General features: G+C 44.0%; 1 long non-coding RNA gene across 1 annotated transcript; it reads right to left on the bottom strand.

Annotated features, from left to right (window-relative positions):
- Nucleotides 1-1,237: 1,237 nt before the first annotated feature.
- LOC308482134 lies at nucleotides 1,238-4,409 on the bottom strand. Its single transcript, XR_013989071.1, has 3 exons — nucleotides 4,087-4,409; nucleotides 2,568-2,644; nucleotides 1,238-1,704 (listed from the first exon to the last, which is right to left on the bottom strand). It is a non-coding gene; the product is annotated as an uncharacterized lncRNA (long non-coding RNA).
- Nucleotides 4,410-6,166: the final 1,757 nt, after the last annotated feature.

Here is a 6,166-nt window from a genome sequence, read left to right on the forward strand (position 1 = left end):
GAAACTGTTCTTAACCTGAGGTACCACTTTAGCTAATGGGGCCTCCCACTGCCGCCGCACGATTTCTGTTCTCATCCTGAAGTAAAGTTCTTAACTCAAGGTACTATTTCTGGGTTAGCTGAAGTGTCTGTAATCTGAAGTGTCTGTAACCTGAGGTACCACTGTATTCCTTTGAAAGAAATATGAGGAGGGAAATTACTGAACAGCTTAACCAGTGCTATTTTTCTAGAAAAAGAGGTGTGAGGGCTCACCATGAATTTCTCCCTTGTTCTCCTAAAGTGGCACTGACTCCCACCTGAGAGGTGCCAGAGCTGAGCTCCAGTGAGCTCCGTCTGAAGAAGAAGAAAAAAACCCTCAACTTAACAATGACTCCCCACTAATAATGCAATCCTATGAATATCTACTCAGAAGTCAGTTACACCAAGTTCAGTGGGTCTTACTCCCATATAAGGTATACAGTGGGGATCCAGGGCTCTCTGTCTGAGTGGTAGACAGAGCGGGGCATTTGAGTGTATGTAGAACAGAGGAAGACAACATGGTAGCCTTCCAGATTTTGAGGCCTACACATCCCATCAGCCTCAGCCAGCATGGCCAATAGTCAGAGATGGTTGGAGTTGTAGCCCAAAACATCTGGAAGGCACCATGTTGGCTAAACATGGTGTAGAAACTAGTGTATTGTACAAAGGTCAATTTTGCATTTGTTGTTCTGTCCACCTTTGCCTCTGACTATGCTCACCCCTGGCATGTGGCCCTTGGAAAGGAAATACAACCCTTGGGCTGAAAAATATTTCCCATCTGTGGTGTACAGGATCGCAGCCTAACACTGTATTTATATGCTTCTAAGCCCCACTGCAAGGGATGTGGGTGGCGCTGTAGGTTAAACCACAGAGCCTAGGACTTGCCGATCATTTCATAGGTAGGTAAGTAAATAAATAAATAAGGGACGTGGGTGACGCTGTGGGTTAAACCACAGAGCCTAGGGCTTGCCAATTAGAAGGTCGGCAGTTCGAATCCCCGCAACGGGATGAGCTCCCGTTGCTCGGTCCCTGCTCCTGCCAACCTAGCAGTTCAAAAGCACGTCAAAGTGCAAGTAGATAAATAGGTACCGCTCCGGCGGGAAGGTAAACGGTGTTTCCGTGCGCTGCTCTGGTTCGCCAGAAGCGGCTTAGTCATGCTGGCCACATGACCTGGAAGCTGTACGCTGGCTCCCTCGGCCAATAAAGCGAGATGTGCGCCGCAACCCCAGAGTCGGTCATGACTGGACCTAATGGTCAGGGGTCCCTTTTAAGCCCCACTGCATTGGCCGTGGGTCTTGCAGTCCCAGGTCAAGTGAGTAGAGGACTGCAACCTGGATCCCCACACACATCCCCCCCCCCCACAACACAGGGTTAGGGCTGTCATCTTTGGCACCCTCTCTGCTCCTTGGGGTTCAACAGCAGGTCTAACAAACAGAAATGTAGAGGTGCCATCTGCTATGTTTCTGTGCGCCTGGCTGCCATTAAAGGTGCAGCAGCCATAAAGAAAGAGATGACAAACAAATGAAGCAGTCTTATCTCCAGTCTACTAAACCTGGACTTTGTATTGTGTTTGGCAGAAGTTGAATGAAGAAAGGAAGTCATAAAGGGTATGTGTCCTCTGGTGAGAGTTGCCACCTTTTCCTGGCTGGGCCCCTGAGCACAACAAACACAAATTGAGCAGTTTTCCCTGAGAAGAGAAATTAGGTAGGTGAAAGTTTTCTTGTCCTAGAGATACTAGCGGCGAGTGCCCAGTGCTGGCTGGGAATTTGTAGAAACCAACAAATATTGTGATTTTTAAATGGATAATGCAGTTTGTGAGTTTGGATCTGTCACATCAAAGTCATGTTTTGATTCACCATCTTGATTTGAAATGACAGCCTGTGTCCAAATGCCATTGAAGATTACTGCCCCTACCTCAGGAACCATCGTGCTGAGTTTGGTGATGATATTCCAATAGGCGTCTAAACTCATAGAGTACAGATGGGCAGACAAACCAATTCTCAAAATATATAGTTGAAAGCAAAGAGATAAATCTACCTGCTGAAGCTATGCCACCCATACAAATGTTGTAGGCACAAGAGCCATGCTGGGAGCAAAAATATCACAACATTTCCTCAGGCTTGGGAGAGGCACATATAGCTCAGAGGTTGCAGCTTCTCAAATTGCTCCAACATCACTAATTTTAGAAATGAACCAATGATCTGCTCACACTTTCATTTTTATTCTCTTCCTCCAGCATAGAGAGTGGTATCGTCTGAAAATATTAACCTATCCTGACATTCATCAGTATTCATTTCTATTCTTTACTGTTATTTAAACCACAAAAGTCAGGTCTTCTTAAGACCAGCCCTTTTCATAAACCAAAAGAAACAGGACAGAAGACCTGAGAGAGAGAGAAAGGAGAAGACAGAAGACCTGGGAGAGAGAATGAGAGGAGCAAACAGATGTTCATCACATATGCATAGATCAATGGAAAAAATAACTCAGCCAAAGCATGTGCTGTCATTGCCGTGGGGCAACAGCTTTTTCATATGCCAACAAATAACTTACTTTTTGTCCGGTTTTTATAATCTCTGCAGTTAGTTGCCAACTGTCATGGGATGGTGTGAGCCTTGCAATGTCTTAGGCTAAACAAAAAACAAAAAAGGATGAGGAATTAACACATTATATATATATATGAAATATCCAACAGGTATCAGTACCATTGCAACTCTGCTTATTTTGGAGTATTGCTTTGCTTCTCATGCCTGCTTCCTCTATAAGTAAAAGGTGGCTTTAAATCAGTCTATGGGTATTAAAATGCAGCCTTCCAGAAACCAGGTAACCAGTTTCAAGTGGCACATCCTAATACATTCATTTGGAAAGTATAAAGTAATTGGTTTACAATATCCAGGGGGTCACCAACCTTTCTGGGCAATGGGCGCATTAGGGATTTTGAGGACACCAGTCCCAAATGGACTGGTGCAAGGATATGCTATAACATAAAATGGCTGCTGTGGGGATATGGAATAACACCAAGCGGCTGCCACATAAGAGCGGAAAGAGAGGGCCACAAAACTGTGCAAGCATCCCCAGCCAGCCAGCCAGAGTCGCAGAGAACCTCTCCTCATTCCAAACAAGACAGGGTGGTGGGTGCTGAATTCTGGCATCCATTGAAATGTGGGCCTGTTTACGGGGCCATGTTCAATGTTGAACCACACAAACAGGAACCGAGCAGAAAAAGCAAACAGTCTCTCATATGTTGTGAGTGACCAAGGGGCTATTTAGTGAGACCTTTTTGTAGGCACTGGTGGGCACACTGTTGCTTGCATGGTGCTGCACTGGCAACATGGAGAAATACGTGAACTGGCCTAAGTTTTTAAAGTTGCCTTCAACCGTTTTGGAGCTGGGCCACGTGACACAAGAGGATAGCTGTCGCAGGACCCCAGACTCTAATGCCAGAAGGAAGGTGTTGAAACTTTTGTCTGATTTAAAGTCCGGCCTACCCAGTAAACAATAGAGAATCATGTCAGCCACATCAAGAGAGCAAAGAAATGCAGGCAAGGGGATTAGCGAAGATGCAGAGCATGAAGCAACACAGCCGCCATCTTGTTATGGTACCTCAGGGCTCTCACAAGTAGAGGCAACAATTCGGGGCGAAGGCCGAATAAAATAGCTATTGAATCCTGCCGTTCGATTAGTAGTAGCGGATACTGTACTAATTAATAAGGAAACTGTAATCAAGACAATTGTAGTCTTTCCCATTAAATATTGCCATGTAGACTCTTCCAAGTAGGAACCAAAGTTTCACAGCAGATGTTGCAGCTTGGGTCCCTTGGGAGGGTGTTGTGGAGACTCCAAGTACAGGATAGAAGGCCAATTTTAAAAAATAAAATAAAATACTAAGCCTGAAATCTTAAAACACACTATGGAGTAAGCCCTATTAATTACGGTGGGGCAAATGGTTACATATTCTTTTCCTTTCTTTCTACAAAGGACGTGCCACGTCAAATGTTATTTACATTAAAAGTAACCATCTTTTATGCCCTCATTTGGTACCTTTTTATATATATATTTTCAAAAAACTTACGAATCTCAGTACGTATCTATTTCTAGTCCTTTTTGTCCTATGAGGTTGAAGTTGAGGCTCCCTCTAGAGGCTGTGAAAAGTATAGCTGAGAATTAAAATGTCTTCTCCCAAGCATGGCTTGGAGGGGTGGGTCATTTTCCCCCTCATTCGCTAGCCCAGTTTTTGTGCTTGGCTGCAGCAAAGGAACAGATCGCTCTGCCCCTCCTCTTGCAGCAGCAGCAGGCTTGGTTTCTGTGCCGGGAGCTGAGGAAACTTTATGTTTCTCCTCTGCCAGTGCGGAAACGCAAAGCAGGCTGGCAGAGAAAAAGCAGCAAACCACCCCCCTTTTCAAAACAAAAAAATTCCTTCCAGTAGCACCTTAAAGACCAACTAAGTTAGTTCTTGGTATGAGCTTTCGTGTGCAAGCACACTTCTTCAGATACCCCCCTTTTCTTTGCCCACAGTATTTCCATGCCAGTCTCCCTCCAAGGCCAACATACAAATCAGGCAGTTTTCCTGAAGAAGGATAGAGAGAACTATTCCTCTTCCACCAGCCCTACTTATCTAGAGGACATTCCATATATAGTGGTACCTAAGTTACAGACTCTGCTAACCCAGAAATAGTACCTCAGGTTAAGAACTTTACCTCAGGATGGGAACAGAAATTGAGCAGCGGCAGCGCGAGGCCCCATTAGCTAAAGTGGTACCTCAGGTTAAGAAGAGTTTCAGGTTAAGAACGGACCTCCAGAACGAATTAAGTTCTTAACCTGAGGTACCACTGTACTCCTCTGCAATGCATTCCCTGTAGCCTATGGCAATCAGGTACATTGTTAAAATGTTGTGGTTGCTGAGGTGAAGAGGGAGAGGAAGAGTGAATAAAAACATAAGAGTTTAATTCTAAGAGTGGGCTGAACATTCAAATGATGCAAACTGGTTGCAACGCTGTGTACAATTAAGTGTGCACATCCCATCGAATGAAGTGAGGCTTAGCAACGTGGAAGTACAGTGGTACCTCGGGTTAAGAACTTAATTCGTTCTGGAGGACCATTCTTAACCTGAAACTGTTCTTAACCTGAGGTACCACTTTAGCTAATGGGGCCTCCTGCCGCCGCCGCACAATTTCTGTTCTCATCCTGAAGCAAAGTTCTTAACCCGAGGTGCTATTTCTGGGTTAGCGGATTCTGTAACCTGAAGCATCTGTAACCAGAGGTACCACTGTATATAGGATCAATGGCACTCCGCAAAACACACGTTAGAAGATGGAACCGGTGGATACCAGGAACATGACCTGAGCTTTGTTTATCTACACACAGTTCTGCAAGTATTCAAAAGAACCGAGTGAGAGATGCTCCTGACATTTTTATCTCCGCTCTCTGCAATTAATAGTGCTTTTCCTCCAAAAACCTGATTTAGAAGGGCAATAAACAGTCCTGTCACCATTTATTACTGGCCCAGAAGGCAAGTCTCTGCTGATTGCAGGTGAATTGCATACCAGTTGTCAGCTGTACATCATACAGAGGCACATTTCTCTGAAAAGGCTCAGTACACCCAAGACTAAAATAGTATGTGTGTGTATATCTCCAGGTTTGAGAAATACTGATTTAAGACCACTGACACATGTGTGAACACCTTGCTTCCAATTAAGCATTAAAGCAAACGCTAGATTTTTATTCAAAAGCCAGCAAAGCTAGTTTTGTGTGCAGAAGCTGGTGATGATGCAGTATTTTGATGAATGAATGCTACATTAAAAAGGATAAGCTTCTTTTACTGTTGGGAAATGACTGAAAGTTTGCTTCTGGCACCTATGAATTGGAATATCACACCAAATATGCACGAAAGTGTAGACTGTGACACAATCCATTTTACTTCAGGACAGTCTCATTGAAAACACTGCAACTGTTCTGGAATATGTGAACAATCTAGTCCATGATGGTACTTGCATTATTCAAAGGTTTTTAGGCTATCTGTTCTGCAATTTTTTATTTTAAAAGTGGCGTAAACTAATGTTATTGGGCTCAGCCCTCATCTCAGAAGCAATTATTTTGTTTGACTTCACAACTGCAGTGTTATCCATATTTTACAGCAAAAGAAAGAGGGTTGT

Source organism: Podarcis pityusensis (assembly GCF_964106645.2).
Source record: "Podarcis pityusensis genome assembly, chromosome: 7".
Lineage (NCBI taxonomy): Eukaryota > Metazoa > Chordata > Lepidosauria > Squamata > Lacertidae > Podarcis > Podarcis pityusensis.